This window comes from Chiloscyllium punctatum, chromosome 42, assembly GCF_047496795.1.
Source record: "Chiloscyllium punctatum isolate Juve2018m chromosome 42, sChiPun1.3, whole genome shotgun sequence".
NCBI lineage: Eukaryota > Metazoa > Chordata > Chondrichthyes > Orectolobiformes > Hemiscylliidae > Chiloscyllium > Chiloscyllium punctatum.
The window spans coordinates 45,079,112-45,106,345 of NC_092780.1; the positions used below are offsets into that span (position 1 = coordinate 45,079,112).

A 27,234-nucleotide genomic window follows, 5' to 3' on the forward strand; every position below is an offset into this window, starting at 1 on the left:
AATTAAGGGCTTTTGCCCGAAACGTCAATTTTGTTGCTCCTCGGATGCTGCCTGAACTGCTGTGCTCTTCCAGCACCACTAATCCAAAAAATAGGGAACTAGATGACTAGAGATATTGAGATTTTAGTCTAGAAAAAGGAGGCATATGTCGGGTATAAACAGCTGGGATTTAATGAATCCCTTGAGGTCTCTAGAGGGTAGAGGAGTACACTTAAGAGAGAAATCAGGAGGGGAAATATGATAACTTTGAGGTAGCCTTGGTAGATAGGGTAAAGAAGAATCCAAAATGATTCTACAAGTGTAGAATATCGAACATAGATCATAAAACATTCCAGCGCAGCACAGGCCCTTCTGCCCTCAATGTTGCGCCGACCCGTGGAACCAATCTGAAGCTCATCTAATCTACACTATTCTATTTTCATCCATACGTTTATCCAATGACCATTTAAATGCCCCTGATGTCACCAAGTCTACTACTGTTGCAAGCAGGGTATTCCACGCCCTTACTACCCTCTGAGGAAAGAATCCACCTCTGACATCTGTCCTATATCTATCACCCCTCAATTTATAGCTCTGTACCCTCATGCTAGCCACCACCATCTGAGGAAAAGGGTTCTCACTGTCCACCCTATCTAATCCTCTGATCATTTTGTATATCTCTATTCATCTTCTTCTCTCTGAAGAAAATAGCCTCAAGTCCCTCAGCCTTTCCTCATAAGACCTTCCCACCATTCCAGGCAACATCCTAGTAAATCTCCTCTGCACACTTTCCGATGCTTCCACATCCTTCCTATAATGCAGCGACCAGAACAGTACTCAGTACTCCATGTGGCTGCCCAGAGTTTTGTACAGCTGCAACATGACCTCATGGCTCTGAAGCTCAATCCCTCTACCAATAAAAGCTAACACACAGTATGCTTTCTTAACAATCCTATCAATCTGAATGGCAACTTTCAGGGATCAATGTACATGGACACCGAGATCTGTCTGCTCATCCACATACCAAGAATCTTCCCATGAGCCCAGTGCTCTCCATTCCTGTTACTCCTTCCAAAGTGAATCACCTCACACATTTCCAGATTAAACTCCATTTGCCACCTCTCAGCCCAGCTCTGCAGCTTATCTTTGTAACCTGCTACATCCTTCCGCACTGTCCACAACTCCACAAACCTTAGTGTCATCCGCAAATCTACTTACCCATCGTTCTATGCCTTCATCCAGGTCATTTATAAAAATGACAAACAGCAAAGGGCAAAAGAATAACTAGGGAGAGAATAGGGTCCTTTAAAGATCAATGAGGGATCTATGTGTAGAACTACCTATGTGTAGAACCACAGGAAATGGGTGAGATCCTCAATGAATATTTTGCATCAGCATTTACCGTGGAGAAAAACATGGAAGCTAGAGAATTCAGGGAAGAAAATACTGACGACTTGAAAAGAGCCCACATTACATAAGAAGAGGTGCTGGAGGTCTTAAAATGCATAAAGGTAGATTAATCCATGGAACATGATCAAAATGTATCCCAAGACATTGTGGGAATCTAGGGAAGAAATTGTGGAGCCCAAGCAGAGATACTTGTATCATTGACAGACATAGCTGAGGCGCTGGAAGACTGGAGAGTGGCTAATATTGTGCTTAATTTAAGAGAGGCTGCAAGGAAAAGACAAGAAACTACAAATCAGTGAGACTTATGTCAACATTGAGTATTTTGTTGGAGGGGATTCTGAGGGATAGGATCTACATGCATTTCGAAAGGCAAGAGATAGTCAGCATGGCTTTGTACATGGGAAATCGAGTCTCACAAGTTTGATAAAATTTTTTGAAGATGTGATGAAAAAGATAGATGGAGGCAGAGCAGTAGAAGTTGTGTACATGGAATTTAGCAAGGCCTGAAACAAAGTTCCTCAAGGTACACTGGTTAATAAGGTTAGATCACATGGGAGGCAGGAAGCTAGTCAATTGGTTGTAAAAGCTTGATGGTATGAGACAGAGAATGATGGTAAAGAGTTGTTGATGAGACTGGAGGCCTATGACCAGTGGTGTGCCACAAGGATTTGTGCTAGGTTCACTGTTGTTCATCATTTATGATAAAGATTTGAATGCAAACATAGGAGGCATGGTTTGCAGATGACACCAAAATTGGTGGTACAGTGGACAGGGAAGAAAGTTATCTAAGAGTCCAACAGGATCTTGATCAACTGAGCCATTGGGTTGAGGAATGGCAGATGGAGTTTAATTCAAATAAATGGGAGGTTTTGCATTTTTGTAAGGAAACACAAGGGCAGTAGTAACATCATTAATAGTGAGGCCCTAGGCTCTGTTGTTGAACAGGGAAACCGAGGGGTACAGTTACATAATTCCCTGAAAGTGATGTTACAAGTTGATAGGATGGTGAAGAATGCATTTGGCATGCTTGCCGTCATGACCTGTCATAGCTGAAGCAGAATTAGAATCCCTACTTTGTGGAAACAGGCCTTTTGGCCCAAAAAGTCCACACCGACCTCCCAAAGAGTATCCCATCTCCCTACATTTACCCCTGACTCATGCAGTTAACCAATACACTCCTGAACACTGTGGGTAATTGAGTATGTTCAGTTCACCTAACCTGCACAATTTTGGATTGTAGGAGAAAACTGGAGCACCTGGAGGAAACCCATGCAGACGACAGGGAGAACGTGCAAACTCCATACAGACAGTCACCCAAGGCTGGAATCAAACCAGGTCCCTGGTGCTGAGGCAGCAGTGCTTATCATTCTGCCACCGTACAAGACATTGGTACAATCACATTTGGACTGCTGCATACAATTCTGATTGCCCCACAAGAGGAAGGATGTTATTAAACTGGAAAGATTTCCAAAACCAGTTTACAAAAATGTCACCGAGACTAGAAGGTTCGAATCATAAGGAGAGGCTGAATAGGTTGGGACTTTTTTCCCTATAAAATCATGAGAGGCATCGGTCAGGCGAATAATCCCAAATATATCCCTGAATTATTCGTCATGGCTACCTCTGCCAATCTGGCTTTCCCGTCGACATGGGCTTGCTGTCTCTCTCCATGGATGCTGACTGACCCGCAGTGATCTCCAGCATTTGTTGTTTTTAGTACAAAATTAAAGTGACCTGAAAGACTAAAGTCACCAAAGATTAGTGCACTGCCGTAGTGACATACTCTCATTATCTCCCAATTCCATCGTACAGCGACTATCGTTACCGATATACGACCCAGACCAGTGACTTCTTTTTCATTTGTTTTTTTACCAAAACCGGTACAGATTTTATGCACAGAAGAGGAGAAAAAAAGCTGAAATGGGTATAAAAAAGGAAAAATAAACTTTTTTTAACTTTTGAAAAACGTGGGACAAACTTGAACGATCACTGCGATGGCTCTGTAGTTAAACCATAAGGGCAGTGTACTTGCTCCAATACCACACCAACCACCCCAAATGCTCGTGAGGCTCTTTCGTGTAAAGTGAACATATCCTGGAGCTTTTCCGAAAAACGACCCGGTGCACGGTCCCTGAGCCTGAGCTTGGGACCCCGCCCCTGCATCTGCAGCTCCGCCCAAATGTGCGCGTAGCCCCGCCCCACGAGCATGTCCAGCTCCCGTGTATGTAACCCCGCCCACCGAGTGTGTAGCTCCGCCCCTGAATATATCGCTCTGCCTACGGCATGTGGCCACGCCCAGTGCATATCGCCACGATCGGGGGCATATGGTCCCACTCCAACGCATGTTCCCCCGCCCCCTGAGCCTGTCACCCCGCCCGTGCACATGTAGCCCCGCCCCCGTTCCTCTGGCCCCGCCCCCGAAACGCGACCCGGACGGTGGAGGCGGCTCGGCCTGGTCTTGGCTTCACTTCCTCGGCTCCTGCTCCGGCTCCAGTGCCGGCCGTAGCTGTTCATTCTGTCCTCCGCCTTGCTCTCGGGTGGAGCTGTCACCGGGGCCAGGATGAGCTTTAGGGTTGGGTTCAGGTTCGGGGTCTGCTGTCGGTGGGCGGGGGCATCCTCGGGGTTTGTGAGCCTGGCCTTGTCCCTGTCCCTGTCCCTGGCCTTGGCCCCGGACCCTCCGGCGGCAGCAGGAGGAGGAGTGGGGACTGCTGAGGGGAATGAGTGAGTGTGGAAGAGGGCGTTAGCGAAAGGAGAGAGACGTCCAACCGAAGATGTGGTGATGGAGCAATGAGTGACCTTCCAGGATTATGGAGGAGATAGGGTTAAGGGTAAAGGATGGGGAGAGGTGAGTGGAGGATGTGGGATGTGGCTGCTTGTCAGGGTGGGATCTGTCCAGTTGGGGTGGGATGTGTCCGGTTGTCTGGGTGGGCTGTGTCCGGTTGGGGTGGGATGTGGCTGGTTGGGGTGGGATGTGGCTGGTTGTCTGGGTGGGCTGTGGCTGGTTGGGGTGGGATGTGGCTGGTCGGTGTGGGATGTGGCTGGTTGTCTGGGTGGGCTGTGGCTGGTTGGGGTGGGATGTGGCTGGTCGGTGTGGGATGTGGCTGGTTGTCTGGGTGGGCTGTGGCTGGTCGGTGTGGGCTGTGGCCGGTTGTCGGGGTGGGCTGTGGCCGGCTGTCGGGGTGGGCTGTGGCCGGCTGTCGGGGTGGGCTGTGGCCGGCTGTCGGGGTGGGCTGTGGCCGGCTGTCGGGGTGGGATGTGGCCGGTTGTCGGGGTGGGATGATACCCGACTTTGTTATCGCTGTCATTCAGTATCAGGTGTTAAGTTTGGGAAGCACAGGGCAGGGCTGGGAAAGAAGCTGTGACCCTCTCAGTAAAGCATTCCTGTCGGGATGAATGACCATAAAATGATAGTCTCAACCTTATCGTAAATCTCAGGCGTACTTGGGTTTCAAATTGGAATCTTTAAACCTGAAACCAATTGTGTAAATAAGAGTGATGAACAAATTAGATTAACATGTATTGAAGTAGAGAGGTAGGAGCTTTTTTGTTACAACATTTAAAAGATACCTGGAAGAGTATACAAATTGGAAGGGTTGAGAGGAATATGGGCCAAGTACTGACAAATGAGACTAGATGAGGTTAGGATATCTGGTTGGCATGGACTGAATGGTCTGTTTCTGTCTACACATCCCTATTACTTTCTGACTGTAATGGAATGTGGCTCTTGCTCCTTGGCCAGCATTTGTTGTCCTGTTCTACCTACCTGCCTTCTTTCACTGATGCAGTTGATTTGCTTTCAGTAGACAGATGTAAGGGAGGGAATTCGAGGGATTTTGACATTGAAGGAACAGCAATATATTTCCAAGTCAGGGTGGTGAGTGGCTTGGAGCGTAACTTGCATGTGGTGGTCATCCCAAGTACTTACTGCCCTTGCCCTGCTAGATGGTAGTCGGACTGGATTTGGAAGGTGCTGTTGGATGACGCTTCGTAAATTTGTGTAGTTCATGTCATTGATGATACACATTGAGTGTTGGTGGTGCAGAGTGTGGCTGTGGTGGCAATCAAGGTTAGTTTGTGTTGTGTTAACCTCCTTGAGTGTTGTCGGAGATGCACTCATCCAGGTCAGTGGGGATATTCCATTGCCTTCATGATTTGTGCTTTGTAGATGATAGACAGACTTTGGGGAATCAGGAGTGAGTTTCTCATGACATGATTTCCAGTGTCTGACCTTCTCTTATCGCCACAATATGGCTAATTCACTCAGTTTCTACTCGAAGGAATCCCAGGATATTAGTGCTGTCGGGATTCTGTATTGAGACCCAGGTTCCTATCCCAGTAGCTCCAAAGGTATGCAATGACATCACTGAATAAGTTGATTAGAAAATATCTTTGACGTTATCAATTATTGCAAGGGGAATTGCAGAAGTAGGAAGGTTGTGCTTCATTTGTACTGTGTACTGGTGAGACCACATCTGTGTTCAGCATCAGCCTTTTGTTTAAGGAAGGATTTGAGGCCATGAGAGACAGTTCAGAGAATGTTTACTAAACTCACACCTGGAAATGGGCAGGTTGTTCTATACGAACGATGGGATAGGCTATGCCTGATGTATCTGGAGTGTAGAAGAAGAAGAGATGGCTAGAATGAAACATGAGAAGTTTTGAGCTGGTTTGACAGCGTACCTGTGAGAAGGAAGTTCACTGTTTTAAAAAAGGGATCATCCAATTAAGACAGACGAGAAGAAATAATTTCTCAGAGAGGCATGAATCTTCAGAACTCTCTTCCTCAAATGAGGTGGAAACAGACTTTGAATGTTTTTAAAGCAGAGCTGGGTAGATTCTTGCCAAGTGAGAGGGTGAATGTTTACTGGGGCTCGGCAGGAATACGGAGTAACCCGAGCAGGCAGGATCTTAGTGTGGAGTGGTGTAAGTTGAACAAGCCAAGTGGTCCCCTCCTCTGAATTCAGCTGCTTGTGTACATGGACCAGTTAGTTTTTCAACCACTGTTCTAATTTTATTTATTATTGTCACGTACTCAGAGTGAGAAACAGGCAAATCAAACTTGCATAGGTATGCCAGAGTGATAGAACATAATGCAGAATATAGTGTGACAGCTTCAGAGAAGGTGCAGAGGAAGATCAGCTTGAATATCTGAGAGGTCCATTCAGAAGTCTGTTACCAGTGAGGAATAAGCTGGTCTTGAAAGTGTTTTCAAACTTTTTTGATTTTCTGCCTGATGGAACAAGGTGGTAGGGAGTATAACTGGGGTGGAAGAGGTCTTTGATTATGATGACTGCTTTTCTGAGGCAGTATAGATGGAGTCAGTGGATGAAAGGTTAGTTTGGGCTGGGTTCATAGTTCTCTGTAATTTCTTGCAGTCTTGGCCAGAGCAGTTGCAGTCCCAAGCGTGATGCATCCTGATAGGATGCTTTCTATGGTGCATATTGGTAAGAATCATTGCAGACATGTGAATTTTCTTTGCCTTCTGAGGACGTAGAGGTTTGTTTTCTTGATCATAGCTTTGACATGGATGGACCAGGACAGACTGTTGGTAATATTTACTTCAAGGACCTTGAAGCTCTTGACCATCTCTACCTCAGCACCAAAGACGCAGACAGAGGCATGTCCTTCACTCTGCTTCCTCAAATGAATGACGAGCTCCTTCATTTTGCTGACATCGAGGGAGATATTGTTGTCTTTACACAATGCCCTTAAGCGCTCAATCTCTTTGCTATATTCTGTAATCTGTCTCGTCATTATTTAAAATCTGACCCACTCTGCTGGTGTCATCAGCAAAATTGGAAATTGACTGGCTACCCAATTATGAGTGTGGAAGGAGACTGAGTATGCAGCCTTGTGGAGCACCAGTGTTGAGGATTAACGTGGAGGAGTTGTTAGAACATAGAACAGTACAGGCCCTTCAGCTCACAATGTGCCGAGCATTTATCTTAATCTAAGATCAGCCTAACCTACGCACCCCTCAATTTCCTGCCGTCCATGTGCTTGTCCAGTAGTCACTTAAATGTCCCTAATTTCTCTGACTCTGCTACCACCATTGGTAGTGCATTCCACCACTCTATGTAAAGAACCTCCCTCTGACATCTCCCCTATACCTTCTTGCAGTCACCTAAAAATTATGACCCCTCATGACAGCCATTTCTGCCCTGGGGGAAAAGTCTCTGGCTATCTACTCTATGCCTCTAATCACCTTGTACACATGTATCAAATCACCTCTCTTCCTTCTCTCCAGTGTGAAAAGCCCTAGCTCACTCAACCTCTATTCATAAGACATGCCTTCCAATCCAGGCAGCATCCTGGTAAATCTCCTCTGCACCCTCTCTAAAGCATCTACATCCTTCCTGTAATGAGGCAACCAGAACTGGAGACAATATTCTAAGTGTGGTCTAACCAGGATTTTATAGAGCTGCAGCAAAACCTCACTGCTCTTAAACTCAGTCCTTCATGAATGAAAACCAAAGCCGCCTTAACAACCCTATCAACTTGAGTGTCAACTTTGAGGGATTATTGAACATGGACCCCATGATCCCGCAGTTCTTCCACACTGTCTCGAATCTGTCTTTAACCCTGTATTCAGCATTCAAATTTGACCTTCCAAAATTAATCACTTCACATTTATCCAGGTTAAAATCCATCTGCCACTTCTTAGCCCAGCTCTGCATCCTGTCAGTGTGTTATTGTAGCCTGCAACAGCCCTCAACTTTATATACAATGCCACCGACCTTTGTGTCATTGGCAAACTTAGTAACTCACCCTTCCACTTCTTTATCCAAGTCACTTATAAAAAATTACAAAAAGCAGAGGCCCAAGAACAGATTCTGTGGGTCACCAACCTCCAGGTGTAATACTTTCTCTCCACTACCACTCACTGTCTTCTATCGGCCAGCCAATTCTGTAACCAAACAACCAAATTTCCCTGATCCCAAACCTCCTAACTTTCTGAATGAGTCTACTGTGGGGAACCTGATCAAATGTCTTACTGTAATTCATATGCACCATGTCCACTGCCCAACCTTCGTCAACTTGTCTCATCACATCTTGAAAGAAATCAAGAAGGCTTGACCTGTCACTCAAAAAGCCATGCTGACTATCTTTAATCAAACTATGTTTATCCAAATAGTCATAAATCCTATCTCTCAATCCTTTCCAGTTCCTTGCTTACCACAGATGTAAGACTGACTAGTCTGTAATTCCCAGGGATTTCCTATTCCCTTTCTTGAACAGAGGAACAACATTTGCCTCCCTCTCATCATCCAGTACTACTCACATAGAGTGAGGATGCAAAGATCATCACCAGAGATGCAGCAATCTCATTCCTCACTTCCCATTGTAACCCTTGGATATATCTGGTCCGGCCCTGGGGATTTATCTATCTTGATGCTTCCCAGAATTTCCAACACATCCATTCTCATAATATCAATCTGTTCAAGCCTATTAACCTGGTCCACAGTGTTCTCACTATCAACAAGGCCCCACTTTCTAGTGAACACAGAAGCAAAAAACTCATTTAGGGACTCCCCTACCTCTTATGACTCCAGGCACAAATTCCCTCCACTATCCTTGATCGGCTCTACTCACTGATTATTCTCTTATTCCTCATGTTAGTGTAGCATGCCTCTGGGTTTTGCCTAATCCTTCCCGCCAAGGCATTTTCGTGCCCCCTCCTAGCTCTGTTAAGTCCATTTTTGTGTTCTTTCCAAGCTACCTTGTAATCCTCTAAAACTGTGCAAGATCCTCGCTTCCTCAACCTTAAGTAAGCTTCATTCTTCCTTTGGACGAGAAGCTCCTCTGCTTTTGTCATCCAAGGCTCCTTCACTTTACCATTCCTTGCCAGTCTCAGTGGGACAAAGTTATCCAACACTCAAAACAAGTGCTCCTGAAATAGTCTCCACATTTCTGTTGTGCTTTCCTGTAGAACAATTGTTACCAATGTATACTCTTCAGCTCCTGTCTAATAGCAGTTTAATTTCCCCGGTTCCAATTAAATACCTTCCCAAACTTATTGCCTCTCCTTACTGATTGCAATGTGTGGGTCAGGAAGTTGAGGATCCAGTTGCAGAGGTGGGAGCAGAGTCCGAAGTGTCTGAGTTTGGAGAGGAGTTTGTTTGGAATGATGATTTTAAAGGCAGAGCTGAAGTGAATAAATAGGAGTCTGACATGTGTCCTTGTTATCCAGATGCCATGGACCTGTTGTAACGGTAGAGGAATTGATGTGGATCAAGGCAATCTGGGAGGCTGGAGTCAATGTGTGCCATTACTAATTTCTTGAAGCACTTCATAATGGTGGATACCAAAACCACTAGATGGTCATCATTAAGGCATGGTTGCCTGATGTTTCACAGAATAGAATCCCTACAGTGTGGAAACAGGCCAACAAGACCACACTGACTCCGAAGAGTAACCCACCCAGACCCATTCCCCTACCCTATTAACTCTACATTTACCCTTGATTAATGCATGTAATGTACACAACCCTGAAAACTATGGGTGATTTCGCCTGGCCAATTCACCTAATCTGCAAATCTATGGATTGTGGGAGGAAACAGGAGCACCCTGAGGAAACCCATGCAGAAACAGGGCGAATGTGCAAACACCACAGAACAGTCACCCGAGGCTGGAATTGAACCCAGGTCCCTGGTGTTGTGAGGCAGCAGTATTAACCACTGCCATGGATGTGCCTCCACTTTTTCTTTGGAACTGGGGTGATAGTGGTCATCTTGAAGCAGCTGGGAACCTCTGATTGGATTGAGGAGAGATTAAAGATATCTGCAAATACTCCTGCCAGCTGGTCCACACAGGATCTGATGCCTTGTGCACTCTGATAAGACTAGCTCTGCGTCTGATTGGGCCAGGATGCTGAGTCTGCGCAACATCAGGTAGGGCTATAGAGTCGGGTCTCTGATCAGCTTTCAGATTGGGCCTTTGAAAAACCCGTAAGTCGCTAGTTGCTCTGTTGTTGTGGTCGCGGTTCCAGCATTGGCAGTCGGGCTGTGTGGGTTCATGCAATTGGGCATTGCAGTAGGTCCTGGTCTCTGCCGCATATGGAACAGAACAACAGTTACTGGTGCGGCAATGTGCACGTGCAATTAGCAGAGGATGGTTTTGATTCATTGACCTCTCGGTTATGGGTCTAGCACACCCTCGCTGTGCCACTCTGTTGCAATGCAAAATTGGAACCTGTTGTTAAGGGACTAGTGACAGGCATTAGAAAATCACCGACTGAGCAGAGTAACTGGTTAGATGAAAAGAAAAGCATGTTTTTACACATCAATTTGAATTCTTTGAGCAGAACATGTAACTAGCACAGTAGATCATAGATGTAAAATTCTTGGATTTTCAGAAAGCATTTGATAAAGTAATGCATCATGACTTGGTAAAAGACTCAAGGGGTGTGGAAATCTGATCAAACAATATAAACTAGATAATGGGAGTAATGGGGTCATTTCTCGATTGGCAGAGTGTGATTAATGATATGGGTCTTGACTATCGCACCTGAATCTATGAATGTTCAGAAGCAGGAACGCAGTTTAATACATTCAAGTTTTCTGATGATACAAAACTGTAAGGAATATACTTTTGAAGACAAAAGTATCATGCCTGCAGTACGGGGAACAAAATTATAGACCGTATTGCAGGTCTGGTCTCAACAAAGCCCTGGACTGCAATGAGGGATCTGTGAAAGGACTTAGATATGAATGAGCTTAAAAGTGCAGACGGGAAAGTGAGGGTACTTTTGTGAGGAAGCATAGAAAAAAAATCAGTCATATGAAACTTAAATACACTGTTCAAAGAGATCTGATTCATTTTGTACTCAAAATATAAAGTTAGCATACGGTACAGCAAATAATTTTCCAAGTAATTTGGAAGTCATCTGCTTTATTATTTATTTATTGGAACAGGGTTAGAACACAAATTAAGAAGACTCATTGCAGTCCAGGGCTTTGTTGAGACCAGACCTGCAATACGGTCTATAATTTTGTTCCCCGTACTTCAGGCATGATACTTTGTCTTCAAGGCAGTCAAAGAAAGGCTCAGGAGATTATTTCCTCAGATGACAGGGCTGTCGTGTGAGCACAGTTTGAGTCATCTGGACTTTGAAAGTTGGGTCGCAAAGACAGAAACTGCTGGAAAAGCTCAGCAGATCTGGCAGCTCTGTGGAAAGAAATCAGAGTTAATGTTTCGGGTCCAGTGACCCTTCCTCAGAACTATTCATATTCTCAGGATAAGGCCATTTTGGACTGACAGGAGAAATTTCTGAGTGTTCTGAATGATGAAAATGCTCTGCCTCTGTCCCAAAGTACCTGTAGAAATGAATTTGAAGGTGACCTCTAATCTGATTAAATCGTAGATTGTATTCAAGAGACTGAATAGACGACTGTGCTTGAATTTTTGATGTGAGCTCAGCTGCCTACTTTTGGTTTGTTTCAGTGATTTTGCTGCCTTGAAAAGAGGAAAGGTTCAGGACTCTTGAGCCAGCGAATGCTGCTGAAAAGCAAGGATTATGGAGAAGGCCACGAGATTGAATATGGTTCAACAGCCTGATGGCACGTTCAGTTTGCATGAGGTCCGAGAAGGTAGGTAGTTTCCAGCATGAATGTCTCATTTGTCAGGGAAGGGGAGAAAGTTGAACGAATTCCATATTCTGACACTCTGAATACATCAACATGAATTTGAAGTGGGGCTGACACAAGCCAGCTGGATATTCACTTGTTCCCCACATGGATGAACAGTGACTGATTTCCAGTCCCCACTGCCAGTCTGTACATCACATGCTGCCCGACTAGCACCTGTGCTCAGAAAAGGAAGTTGATCAGTATAAGAATCATGAAGTATTTAAAAATATGACATTTGTAAATTTGTTGCAGTGAGCACTTGGATGGAGACTTCTGACTTGTGTTTCCAGTCTGGTGGTGATTCGGAATAGCATGGTTTGTTGTATTGTGCACTAACTCAGTGGGTGTAACCTAGAGTTGGTGGCACTGCAAGAAGGGCAGCCGCTGATCAGTAGATTATCTGTCAGTCAGCAATAATTTGCAGGTTTGCATGTGTATCCCATGCAATGTGGTACATCAGAGAGACCAGGCTGTTGGAAATTATGTATATCAGGGCCTTAATGAAGTCCATCTTTGTTTCTTGCCTCAGATTGTGAAGTTATGGTCTGAAGATCACAGTGCTGAAATTTCAATCTGCTGGTTAACAAACCCATAGAAAAGTGTCTGTGGCAGCTTTAATTGGTATGAAAGGCTTTTTCTTGCCTTACACTGTTAACAATAAGTGCCTTTTTCTGTGCAGTCTGAGTCATTGTGTTAGCTCCGAGCATGGGAGGACCCCTCTGATCATAGACCAATATCTGAATGACCAAATTTGATGTCAGCTGCATAGTGGTCTGTCTGTCTTTCCGGGTTTTATCTGGAACACTCATGGAGCTCCTTTGCAATCTTTTCTTTTTACTGTCCAGTGAAATGTGGATAGCATTAACAGTATCCATTATTAATTGTCCTTGAACAGAATGGCTTGTGAGGTAATTTGAACATATAGTTTTGAGTCAATTACATTGGATCTGGGTTCATATCGAGACCAGACTTGGTAAGAATAGTGGACTTCTTTCCGTAAAGGACATCTGTCAAACAAATTATTTATTGCAACATGAGCTGTCATGGTCCCTATTACTGAAACATACTTTCAGTTCCAGATTCTGTTTACGGATTTGAGTTTAACTTCTATCAGTTGCTATTGTGGTATTTGTACCCACGTCCCTCAAATCACTCGTCCAGGCATCTGGATTACTAGTTCAGTGAAGGACCAACACCAATATTTCCCTATGTAGCCTATATTGTTTATGTGTCAAAGTTTGTATGTGATGCTGCTTGAATGGGAAGCATGCTAAATATTTGTACGCTCTTCTGATAAAAATAAATTTTCTCTCCAAAGAATTTCTTCTGAGTCAATCATCCTGGCTTAGAGTGGATGACACATCAACAGCACAAAGGAGCCATCTTTACTGGGTGTGATACAAAGTACAATGCCTTTGGGAATTTGTTTCTTTCTGAGGATAGATGGAACGAGCTGGATGAGGGTATTGAAGTATTTTGGCGGAATGAAAAGTCCCCAAGTTGATTCTGGTCTGTGTGAACGAGCTGCCTTCTAATGGTTGAAAAATGTTGTGGAACTCGTACCCCTCGTAAGAAGAGGGAAAATTAGAGGAAAGAGGAATAAATTAACTCAGGAAACGATAGCATCAGACTTAGCTACAATGCCCTCAGCAGTTAAATATCTTCTTTGCTTATTGTTGGATTTATGAACAATGCTGTTCTGGACCAAAAAGTTCCCAAAACTCTGAACAATTAATGTGGATTATCTTTGTAATTTAGGGAAGGTTCCATTCGATTGGAAAGTTGCAAATACAACCCCTCTAGTCAAAAAGAGAAGGAGGTAGAAAACCGAAAGCTACAGGCCATTTAGCTTGAAATCTGTCCTGGAGAAAGTGTTAAAATTGATCATTAAACAGATTATAGCTGCGAAACAAGAAAACCTCGGATATTTGGGAAGAGTCCATATGGTTTTGTGGAAGAGATATCATGTCTAATCAAATTATTAGACAACTTTGAAAGAAAAATATTCTTTGTGGATAAATGGGAGACATCAGATGTACTGAACTTGGATTTCCAGAAGGCACTTGATAAGGTGCCTGATCAAAGTTGACTATGGAAATCTGGTCCAGGGGATGACATATTGGAATGGATAGAAGATTGGCTGGTTCATAGAAAACAGAGCATACAAAAGTGGTTCTTTGTCCAATTGGCAGAACATGATGTGTGGAGCCCCAAAGGTGTTTATGCTGGGACCTCAACTTTTTAAAATTTACATCAGTAATTTAGTTAAGGGAAGTGAAGGTATTGGTGGCTAAATTCACATGCAGTACCAAAATAGACATAAGATAAGACAAGATAAGACCATAAGACATAGGAGCAGACATTAGGCCATTTGACCCATCGATTCTGCTCTGCCATTGAATCTTGGCTGATAGGTTTCTCAACCACATTTTCCCAGTTTCTCCCCATAATTCTTGATCCCCTTGGCAATCAAGAACTTATCTATTGCTGTTTTCCTTTGGAGTATAGAAAAATGAGAGATGATTTGATTCAAGTCTGTGAGGACCTGAATGGTCTTTACTTGGTGGACATGGAAAAGTTGTTTTCCATTGTGACTGTTGTAAAATTGGGCAGCACCGATGACCTTTTTTCCTCAGAGGGTTCTGCAACTTGCTGCCTCAGAAGGCAGTGTCATTGAATTATCTTATGGCAGATGTAAATGGATTCTGTTTCGGCAAGGGAATCCAAGATTCCCTGGTCTAACTTCTCACTAACATCTTCATTTGGAAACCCCTGGATGACTGTGGTGAAATTCAGCCAATTTCTGCAGAGACCTTTGCTCAGGACAATCACTCTTGCTCCCCGTAATAATATGCTATTTTCTACTGTGATCTTGCCTGTTGGGGTCCAAAATGGTTACAGTTCTGGTTGTGATGGCCCTTTGGGTTCTTTCACCTCCAGCTGTTTCAGTTTTGCTCAGACTGGATCTTTCAGCATCCAAAGTCTGATATTGTCAGCTGTGACTGGAACTGTGTGCCGAAAATTTAAAACCATTCTGGTCTCTTCCAGTGGCGTTATGACCAGTAGTGTATCTGCCAGTGGGAAGCAGTTCAATTCATCCGCATTTGCTACTTGTCCTCCCAGCCTGTGTTCCAACTTTTAATTCTACCCACATAGTATTTGAGCCCACTGCTGAATTCAGCCTGAAGCTATTAGCAGCATTGCCTTGTCCACTTTTAAGTGGACCTGACTGGTTTGTGGTCTTAGTATTATAAATTTGAGGGTAAAGATATTGCTGGCACTTCCTAACTCCAAATATGACCGCCAAAGCTTCCTCCTCTTTCTGGCATATTTACACTGGGCATCAACCCAAGTTCTGGCTGCATACTCTCTTGGATGTTGCTCTCCATTTGGCTACCTGTGAGCTAATACTACGCCTATGTTGTACAGGGAGGCATCACATGTCAATACCAGATCTCACGAGAGATCATAATGTGCCAGCATCTGAGAGGGCACTTGCTGTTTCTTCACTTCCCCGAAAGCTATGGCTTGGCTATGTGACCATTTCCAAGGCTGACCTTTTAGATTAGATGAGATTAGATTACTTACAGTGTGGAAACAGGCCCTTCGGCCCAACAAGTCCACACCGCCCCGCCGAAGCGTACCCACCCATACCCCTACATCTACATCAACCCCTTACCTAACACTACGGGCAATTTAGCATGGCCAATTCACCTGACCTGCACATCTTTGGACTGTGGGAGGAAACCGGAGCACCCGGAGGAAACCCACGCAGACACGGGGAGAACGTGCAAACTCCACACAGTCAGTCGCCTGAGGCGGGAAATGAACCCGGGTCTCCAGCACTGTGAGGCAGCAGTGCTTACCACTGTGCCACCCTTTTGAAGAGTTGCTACAAAGTTGCCAGGATGGAGGCCAGGTTATGTATGAACTTTCCCTAATAATTCATCAGCCCAAGGAAAGACCTATGTTCCAGTACAGATGTGGCACCTTTGATCACCCTCACTTTATTTTCCAATGAGTGTAACCCACTCCTGTTGATTTTAATAGCCCAAGTAGGTCAAGTGGACTGCCCTTCTGAGGTATATGCTCACCTGAGAGAAACGTCTAAGGACTGTGTCTGAGTTATATCCAAGGACTGTAGTAAGGCATTTGATAAAGTTCCATATGGCAGATTAGTACAAAAGCTAGTATCACATGGGATTTGGGGTGGGCTGGCTAGGTGGATACAAAACTAGCTTAGTCATTGAAGAAGAGGACAGTGGTGGAAGGGTGTTTTTCAGGATGGAGATGGGTGACTAGTGGTGTTCCCCAGGGATCTGTCTTAGGTCCTCTGTTGTCTGTAGAATATATAAATGATCTGAAGGAAAATATGGATGGTCTGATGAGTAAGTTTGCAGATGACATGAAGATTGGTGGAGTTACTGATAGTGCCAATGATTGTATAAGGATACAACAGGATATAAATAGATTGGCGACTTGGGCACAGGAGTGGAAAATGGAGTTTAATCCAGACTAATACGAGGTGCTGCATTTTGGAGGATCAAATTTAGGTGTGAACTATACTGTAAATGGCAACATTAGGAACATTACCATATAGACGGATCGGAGTGTGTGCACTAAAAGTGGCAACAAGGAGGCCAATGTAATTAAGGAGGCATATGGTATGCTTACCTTTATCGACCGAGGCATGGAGTACAAGAGTTGGAAAACTATATTATAGCTATTTAAAATCTTAATTAGGCAGCATTTGGAGTACTGGGTGCAGTTGTAGTCGCCACACTACCAGAAGAATGTTGAACCTTTGGAGAGAGCGCAGAGAAAGTTCACCAGGATGTTGCCTGATCTTGAGGACATTGGCTAAGAGGAAAGGTTAAAAAGACTAGGATTGTTTTCACTGGAAAGACATCAACTGAGAGGAGACCTGATAAACATCTACAAAATTATGAGAGGCATAGGTAGGGTGGATAGTCAGAGGCTTTTTTCCCAGGGTTGAAGTTTCACTTTCAAGGGAAGAGGGAGAATGTTAAAGGGAGATTAGCGAGGCAAGTTTTTCACACAGTGATAGGAGCCTCGAGTGCACTGCCAGAAGAGGTGGTGGAGGCAGGTACATTGACGATATTTAAGAGGCATCTGGATGGTTGCATGAATTGGGAGGGAACAGAGGGATACAGACTGAATAAGGGCATAAGGATTTTTTTGAAGTTAGTTAGGTCATGATCATCAGCACAGGCCTGGAGAGCCAAAGTATCTGTTGCTGTGCTGTACTTTATTTTGTTCTTTGTTCTTACCTAAGTGTTCCTCATTGGTCTTCCCTGTTATTAGCATGTCATCTAGGTTCATGGTGACCTGGGGGTAGACCTTGTAAATGTTTTCCATCGTCTGCTGAAAATTCGCACGTGCTGACGATACCCCAAATGGCAGTTTCGTACATTGGTACAAGTCCTTATCAATCCTAATTGTTGCATACTTCTGGGAATCCTCATCTAACCACAATTGCAAGTACGCATCGCTCATGTCCAGCTTTGTGATGGTAAAAACAAGGACTGCAGATGCTGGAACCCAGATTCTGGATTAGTGGTGCTGGCAAAGGACAGCAGTTCAGGCAGCATCCGAGGAGCCATGGGCACCCGTATGGGCCCCAGCTACACCTGTCTCTTTGGCTACGTAGAATAGTCAATCTTCCGTAATTACACCAGCACCAATCCCCACCTCTTCCTCCGCTACATTGATGACTGCATTGGTGCCACCTCGTGCTCCCACGAGGAGGTTGAGCAATTCATCAACTTCACCAACACATTACACCCTGATCTTAAATTTACCTGGACCATCTCTGACACTTCCCTCCCCTTCCTGGACCCCTCCATCTCCATTAATGACAACCGATGTGACATCGACATTTTTTACAAACCCACCGACTCCAACAGCTACCTGGATTACACCTCTTCCCACCCTACCTCCTGCAAAAATGCTATCCCGTATTCCCAATTCCTCTACCTCCACCATATCTGCTCCCAGGAGGACCAATTCCACCACAGAACACACCAGATGGCCTCCTTCTTAAGAGACAGCAATTTCCCTTCCCACGTGGTTAAAGACGCCCTCCAACGCTTTTCATCCACATTCCACCCCTCTGCCCTCAGACCCCACCCCTCCGCCCTCAGACCCCACCCCTCCAACCATAACTAGGACAGAACGCCCCTGGTGCTGACCTTCCACCCGACCAATGTTCGCATAAACCAAATCATCCGCCAACATTTCTGCCACCTCCAAAAAGTCCCCACCACCAGGGATATATTTCACTCCCCACCCCTTTCTGCCTTCTGCAAAGACCATTCCCTCCGTGACTACCTGGTCAGGTCCACGCCCCCCCCCTACAACCCACCCTCCCATCCTGGCACCTTCCCCTGCCACTGCAGGAATTGCAAAACCTGCGCCCACACCTCTTCCCTCACCTCCATCAAGGCCCTAAAGGAGCCTTCCACATCCATCAAAGTTTTACCTGCACATCCACCAGTATCATTTATTGTATCCGTTGCTCCCAATGCGGTCTCCTCTACATTGGGGAGACTGGACACCTCCTCGCAGAGCGCTTTAGGGAACATCTCTGGGACACCTGCACCAATCAACCACACCATCCTGTGGCCCAACATTTCAACTCCCCCTCCCACTCTGCCGAGGACATGGCGGTTCTGGGCCTCCTTCACCGCCGCTCCCTCACCACCCAACGCCTGGAGGAAGAACGCCTCATCTTCCACCTTGGAACACTTCAACCCCAGGGCATCAATGTGAATTTCACCAGTTTACTCATTTCCCCTTCCCCCACCTCACCCCAGTTCCAAACTTCCAGCTCAGCACTGTCCCCATGACTTGTCCTACCAGCCTATCTTCTTTTCCACCTATCCACTCCAACTTCCTTCCTGACCTATCACCTTCATCCCCTCCCCCACTCACCTCTACGCTAGTTTCTCCCCACCCCCATCCTCCTCCCATTTATCTCTCCACCCTTCAGGCATTCTGCCTGTATTCCTGATGAAGGGCTTTTGCCTGAAACGTCGATTCTACTGCTCCTCGGATGCTGCCTGAACTGCTGTGCTTTTCCAGCACCACTAATCCAGAACCAGCTTTGTGATGGGCAGCACCCCTGCCAGCTTTGTGTATAATACCATTACACAAGGGATTGTGTGTTTATCCTGCTGTGAAAAGCTGTTTACCATTTGTTTAAAATTCCCACAAGGGCCAACTGACCTGTTGGGCCTCACAATCGATATGACCGGTGCTGCCCTTTCTGCAAACTGGATTGGTTTGACGACTCCTTCACTTTGCAGCCTTCTGTTTTATGGGTCCACTTTTGACTGTAAGGTAAATGGCAGTGGGTGGGCCTTGCAGAATTGTGGGATTGCTTCCTGGTCAACATGCAAGGTGACCTTGGCTATTTTGATAGTAGACATTCCTGAAAAAACCTCTGGGTATTTAATGAGGACTTCTCTTAGGCAGCTATTTTCGAGTTGAGCCAATCAAGGTGAATCTTTCTCTACCAATTTCATACCATCAAGCTTGGGCCTGAGCCTTTTACTACAATCATTGTGAACTGAACCAGCTGCTTCTCATAAGAGACTGGAGCTAAAGTTGTAACCCCAGTATAGGTTCTCGGGCTTGTGCAGGTCTTGCACAACTCACAAGTTGGAGTAAAGAAACTGCCTCTAACATCTATATCTATCACCCCTCAATTTAATGCTGTGTTCCCTCGTGCTCGCCATCACTATCTGAGGAAAAAGGATCTCACTGTCCACCCTATCGAATCCTCTGATCATCTTCTATATCTCTATTAAGTCGCCTCTCAAGCTTCTTTTGTCGAATGAAAACAGCCTTAAGTCCCTCAGCCTTTCCTCATAAGCCCTTCCCTCCAAACCAGGTAACATCCTAGTAAACCTCCTCTGAACTCTTCCAAAGTTTCCACATTCTTCCTATAATGTCAGAAATCTACGCATTATTACAGGTGGGGCCACACCAGAGTTTTGTACAGCTGTAGCATGACCTCGTGGCTCTGAGACTCTATCCCTCTACCAATAAAAGTGAACACACCGTATGTCTTCTTAACAACCCTATCAACCTGAATGGCAACTTTGAGGAATCTTCACATGTGGACACTGATATCTCTCTGCTCATTTGCATTACCAAGAATCTTAGCATGAGCCCAGTACTCTTTATTGTTCTTGCTCCTTTGAAGGTAAATCACCTCACACTTTTTCACATTGAACTCCATTTGCCACCTCTCAGCCCAGCTCTGCAGCTTATCTGTGTCCCTCTGTAACCTGCAACATCCTTTAGCACTATCCACAACCCCACTGACCTTTGTGACTTCCGCATATTTACTAACGCCTTCATTTTAGGTCATTTATAAAAATGACAAACAGCACTAGACACAAAACAGATCCTTGCGGTACACCACTAGTAACTGAACTCCAGGGTGAACAGTTCCCATCAACCAACATCCTCTGTCTTCATTCACCTGGTCAACTTGTGATCCAAACCACTAAATTGCCTCACTCCCATGAGTCTGAATTGAGTTGAATTGAATTTATTGTTAGGTGTACTGAGGCGCAGTGAAAAGCTTTGTCTTGTGAGCAATACAGGCAGATCCCACAGTTAAGTAGCATAGATAAGTAAATAATAGGTAAACAGCGGCAAAAACAAAAACACAGGTACAGGCGAATGTAAAGAGTTTGAGTCCATTCAGTATTCTAATAACAGTAGGGTAGAAACTGTTTCAAAACCGGCTGGTGCATGTGTTCCAGCTTCTGTAGAAAAACACTGCCAGGTTCGGATGAATCTTTGAAAATGCTGGCGGCCTTTCCTCGACAGCGGGTCTACTGGATGGATTCTATAGATGGGAGTTTGGCCTTTGTAATTATCTCGGCCAAGTTCACCACTCACTCTCTGTAACCATCTCCAAACTTGAATGGTAGAGTTGCCGTACCAGGTAGTGGTACATCCAGACAGAATGCTCTTGATGGCTCACCTATTTCCTCAGCTACCTGAAGAAGAAGAGATGTTGGGCTTTTGTAACCAGTGCGTCTACATGAATAGTCTGAGAAAGCTTGCTTTTAGTGACCACTCCCAAGAGCTTGACACTGTCCACTTGTTCCACCTCTGTGCTGTTAATGTGTAGGGGGGGGACAGGAGTAACATCCTGCAGAAAATCAATAATGAGTTTCTTGGTTTTGCCGGCATTGAGATCAAGTTGTTCTCAGTGCACCATTTTTCCAGGTCTTCCACCTCCCGACCATAGTCTGTTTTGTTGCCTTCTGAGATTTGACCAACTATGGTGGTGTTATCAGCAAACTTGTAAATGACATTAATCTGGTATTTGGTGACGCAGTCATGGGTATACAGTGAGTACAGTAGGGGGCTGAGTTGTTGACTGTTAGTGAGGATGAAATATTGTCCCCAATCTTCGGTGATTGTGGCCTGTGGGTCAGGAAATTGAGGATCCAGTTGCAGAGGTGGGGCTTAGTCCATGATCACCAAGTTTAGTAATCAGTCTGAGGGACATCAACCTGTAGAGGACAGAGTGGGGAATAGGATTGATTAATTTCTTGACAAAATGCCATTTTGACTTGGACTCAAAGGCTGAATGGCTGCCTTCCATGCCATTAAAATTCTATTTTGTGTTTCTGGTGTTAGAGATTTTTTTATGCCAAATGAGAGTTTCCATGTGACCTCTCACCCGAAACATGGCACCTCCAACAGGAATACTCCAACAGGAATGCACTGTTGGAATATTTTCCTGCCATCCTAAATGTTGTGCCATAAGAGGACGAGAAACTTTGGCCAGACGAGGAAGATGTTTCTTGGGGCTAATAGTTGTGACTTACATATTTCTGTTTAGAGAAAAGCACTGATCTCTGCACTGCTCTCATTTTCCTTAGACACCAGAAGGAAACTATGAAAGACAAGTGCACTGTTGTGTCATGTCTGGTGGAAGATGTGAACAGCTGAACTCTGGGACTGGCTTTGCTCAAGCCATGAAGGTAAGAGGGTACCATAGAACTGTCATGGTCCCATTGGTTGAAGTGTTTTTCAGTACTGCTTTTCACTTGTTGATATAAATGAAGTCATATCAACATCTAAATACTAAACTTTGTTGGTGAGGTTTTGTGAAATAAATGTAGAATATATGGTTCATGTTCCATTTGAATTGTGATGTGGAGGTGCCGGTGTTGGACTGGGGTGGACAAAGTTAAAGATCACACAATGCCAGGTTCAAGTCCAACGGGTTTATTTGGAAGTACATGCTTTCAGAGCACTGCTCCTTCGTCAGCTAGCTACCTGATTTTTAATTTTGTCCACTTAAATCAGGCAGATTCTTATTATGTATCAACTAACCCCTCCCTCTGAGTTAAATTAATGTGTAAAGTCTACATCACCCTTTGCCTCAGCTAATGTTTCGTCCAGACCTGTTTCATTTTGGGAGCTAGATGACATCAGCAACCAGTATGGAAATAGAATTTGGCTTTGTGTCAAAGGAGTCGAGTTAAATATTGAAAATAATTCTAACCAGTTGTCCTCTGTACCTTCTGTACCTTCTCCCCAATGGTCGAATTTGGAAAAAGTAATTGCCAGGGTGGGATGGATCTTTGACAATGCTGGCGGCCTTTGCTTGATAGCGGGCCTGGTAAATGGAATCTGTAGATGAGAGGTTGGTCTTTGTGATTGTCTGGGCCGAGTTCACCACTCTGTAACCATCTCCAAACTTGAATGGTACAGTTGCCATACTAGGTAGTCATACATGCAGACAGAATGCTCTTGATGGCACACCTATAAAAGTTGGCAAAGGTATCCACTGTCATGCCAAATTTCCTTAGCCACCTGAGGAAGAAGAGATGTTGTTGGGCCTTTGTAACCAGTGCGTCTACATGAAGAGTCCAAGAAAGCTTGTTGTGAGTGACCACTCCCTGGAGCTTGACACTCTCCACTTGTTCCACCTCTGTTAATGTGTAGAGGGGGCAGGAGTAACATCCTGCAGAAAATCAATAATGAGTTCCTTGGTTTTGCCGGCATTGAGAGCAACTTGTTCTCAGTGCACCATTTTTCCAGGTCTTCTACTTCCCAACCGTAGTCTGTTTCGTCACCTTCTGAGATTTGATCGACTATGGTGGTGTCATCAGCAAACTTGTAAATGGCATGAGTCTGGTATTTGGTGATGCAATTATGGGTATACAGTAAGTACAGTAGAGGCTGAGTACGTATCCCTGGGGCAGTCCAATGTTGACTGTTAGTGAGGATGAAATCTTGTCCCCAACCTTCAATAATTGCAGCTTGTGGGTCAGGAAACTGAGGATCCAGTTGCAGAGAGTAGCGCTTAGTCCGCAATTACTAAGTCTAGCCATCAGTCTTGAGGGGTTAATAGTGTTGAAGTCAGAACTGTAGTCAATGAGTAGGATTCTAACATAGCTGTTCTTGGTATCAAGATGTTCTTGGGAGGAGTGAAGGGCATCTGACATGGATCTCTTGGCCCTATAGGCAAATTGGAGTGGGTCAAGAGTAGTGGGGAGGCTTATTGTTTTTTTTCTACACATGTCATTGGTACCAGAATGTACTACGATCTCTGTCTGTTTGTCCTTCTCCTTCAGAATGCACTTCAGCAGACCCTTGCAACCTACTATCCTGGGGTCTCTTTTACAGATGCAGAAATACCTGTCTGTCCCCCTTACCACTGAATCCCCTGCCACTTTAGCCTTGATGCTGTTCTTTGTCACTGCTTGTGCATCAACCTTGGCCATGGTGCCATAAAGATGGCTGCCACTGCTTTACCCTATAGAGTAATTTCCTCCAATAGGATCTAAACAGTATACCTATACGTAAGAGGTTGGTCACAGGGGCCTCATGTACTACCTGCCTTCTCCTCTTAGGCATTCATATAGCACCTAAAAGGCCCTTCGGCCGATTGAACAGAATCGATACCAAAATCGAAATCTTATAACCCTCACATGGAATGCAGCATTTAAATAAGGCAACTCACCATCACTCGCAAGGGCAATATCTGGTTACCCAAACAGCAACATCTGCATCCTGTCAACGAGCAAGAACTCTGCACCTCGTAATTTTGTACATTTTATTACAAAGTAGACAGGTGCTGCTAAAACTCTACAGGCATGAGTTAAATCACAACTGGCATCATGTGAACAGATTTGGCCACTTTATCGAAGGAAAAGTATTCTAATATTGGAGGCAGTCCAATGAATGTTCATGAGGCTAATTCCCAGGTATGGAGGGACTGTCTTATGTAGCCCAGTCGGGTGATGTACTCTTGCTGTCAGGTGTGGGAGATCTGAGAGAATTTGAATGTTCCTGGAGCCTATGTCTGCAGAAAGTGTCTTTGGTTGTGAACCCTGATGGACACATGGATCAGTTGGAGCAGCAGTTAGAGGCAATGAGGAGTTTACAAGAACAAGGGGGAGTGGTAGATGGCAGTTTAACAAAGATGGAGACACAACAGATACAGTCAGGTAGATGATTGACCGCTAGGAATGAAAGAAGAGGTAGCCAGGGAGTGCAGGAGACTCATGTGGCTATCTCTGTCTCAAATAGGTGTGCCATTTGGATACTGTAAGAGAGGAATGGCCTCTCAGGAGAGTATCGGACTGACTATCGGTATTCTGGTCCTGTGACTCGATTGTAATGAGGGTTACATAAGGTTTCAAGTGATCAATTGTAATCAGGGACTGTCTAGTCTAGGGCACATACAGATGTTTCTGTGAAATTCTGAGACACCAGGGTGCCTCCTTAGTGCCAGGGTCAAGGATGTCTCTGAGAAGGTGCAAAATGTTCTGAAAGGGCGAGAGTGAACAGCAGGAGTTTGTTTTGCACGTTGTTACCAATGACATGAGTAAGGAGAGGGTTGAGGTTCTGCAAAGATAATATAGGAAACGAGACAGGAGGTTAAAAATTCTTGATAGTAATATCTGGACTACTACCAATGCCACGTGTTAGTGAGAGTAGGAATAGGAGGAAAGGGCAGATGAACGTATGACTGAGGAGTTGGTGCAGGGGGAGAGGGGAGAGGATTCACATTTTTGGACCATTGGCATCTCTTTAAGGGTAGAAATGACCTGTAAAAAAGATGGACCGTTTCCACCTGAATTGGAAGGAGACCAGTATCATTGCAGGGAGATAGGTAAGTTTTAGTTGTGTTCTGGACCTGGCCAGACCCCCTCAAAGCATTTCAAGTAGCCCAGACCCTAACTTTGCTAGTTGTTTTAAGCAAGTGTAACACAGATATTCCAGGAGTGATGCAGTTAGTCAAGCCACTTAGTTTTAAACAAAACAGAATGTATTTACAGAATTATTGAATGAAACACAAACAACAGAAAATAGAATACCAAATAACTCAACTCTCCGAAAACCCAACAGATCATCCAACTTAATAATGCTGTTCCAAATACTTGCAACAATTCCCATAAACACCCCTTGGCACAAAAGGTAAGATCAAACACAGGGTTCTTAAAGGATAGAAGTCAGGGAGAGTATCAAGCTGGACCTGCTTCTTTGGGTCCAGCAGCTTTTTCCACACTACTGCTAAAATCCAAATCAAACCAGAGAAAAGCTGGGCTGGGAGAACTGGCCCCTCCCCTTTCTTTTAAAACTTGAAAGCCATCTGCTTGAGGCAGTATCCGTTAGCTATGATCAAACTGGCAGCCCCAAATTTTTCGTGAGTCCCTGTTGTCTACTACTTCTTTGGGAAAAGAAAAAGCCAAGGGCAGCATAACCTGGTTGAAGGAGCAGCTTCGTCACACTCGGGAGGCTTTAAACTAGTTGGTGGGGCGGGGAATTAGAGTAATGGAGTGAGATCCAAAGCAACAGAAAAGAGAAAGGCCTCAGGCTGGTACAATATATAGGGAGACCAAGTCCAATAGGGAAGGTAGACAAGAGCTTGGCAGAGAATGAGGTAAGATTAGATGGCGAAAGTGAGGACTGAAGATGCTGGAGATCAGAGTTAAGATTAGAGTGGTGCTGGAAAAGTGCAGCAAGTCAGGCAGCATCCGAGGAGCAGGAAAATCAACATTTCGGGCAAAAGCCCTTCATTAAGAATGAACTAAGACTGATAAATTAAACTGCATTTGGCTCAGTGCAAGTGGCCTGACAGTTAAGGCAGATGAATTTAGGGCATGGTTAGGCTCATGGGACTGGGCTAATATAGCTATTACAGAAAACTGGCTCAGGATGGACAGGATTGGTGGCTTAATTCTGGGGTACAAATGCTATCGGGAAGCGAGAGTGGAGGGGGAGTGGCATTTTTGGTTCCGGATAATATTACCGCTGTACTTAGGGAGAATATTGGGTAGTCATCCCGTGACATTATACAGGTGGAACTTAAAAATAAGGAAGGGATGATCACCTTGATGGCATTGTATTATAGGTCCTCCACTAGTCAGTGGGAAATTGAGAAGCAAATATGTAAGAACATCTCAAATATCTACGAAAGATAAGGTTGTAATATTCAGGGACATAGACCAGTGTCAAAGGCTTGGATGGGGAGGAATTTTTGAAGTGTGTACAATAAAGCCTTCTTATTCAATATGTGGATGTACTGAGGAGAGAAGGAGTAATATTTGACCTTCTGTTGGGAAATAAGGCAAGGCAAGTGACTGAGGTGTTAGTAGGAGAGCACTTTGGGGCAAGTGATCATAATTGTATTTGTTTTAAAATAGTTATGGAAAAGGATAGACCCAGATCTAAATTGGTTCTCAATTGGAGTAAGGCCAATTTTGACGGTATTAGACAGCAACTTTCAAACGTTGATTGGGGAGGATATTCACAGGTAAAGAGACAGTTAGGGAATGGGAGGCCTTTCAGAATGAGATAATGAGAGTCCAGAGACAGTTTAATCCTGTTTATGTGAAATGCAAAATTGTTAGGTGTAGGGAATGCTGGATGACATGAGAAATTGAGGCTCTGGTCAAGAAAAAGGAAGAGACATTTGTCAGGTCTAGTTGAAATCAAGTGAATCCGGAGAAAAGTATGAAAACAGGATGAGTATACTGAAGAGGAAATCAGGAGGGCACAAATGGAGTTTGGAGAATCCAGAGAGATTCTACAAATACATAAGGGAAAGGGATAATTAGGGTGAGAATAGGGCCCCTAATGTGTGTATGGAGCAGATACTAAACAAGTATTTTGTCAGTATTTACTGTGGAGAAGGGCATGGAAGCAA

At 44.6% G+C, this 27,234-nt stretch overlaps 1 protein-coding gene across 4 annotated transcripts in view; it reads left to right on the forward strand.

The window, feature by feature from the left end:
• Positions 1-3,818: 3,818 nt before the first annotated feature.
• Positions 3,819-27,234, forward strand: part of kansl1b (KAT8 regulatory NSL complex subunit 1b) — a 307,114-nt gene continuing 283,698 nt past the window's right edge. The window contains exons 1-3 of one of the 4 annotated variants that reach the window (XM_072561887.1): positions 3,819-4,234; positions 11,833-11,978; positions 21,950-22,051. The gene's annotated coding sequence lies outside the window, so the exon portion shown is untranslated. Of the gene's footprint in view, positions 4,235-9,695; positions 10,281-11,832; positions 11,979-21,949; positions 22,052-27,234 lie in introns of those variants that run through there. The other 3 variants (XM_072561890.1, XM_072561889.1, XM_072561886.1) reach the window with 3 other exon arrangements.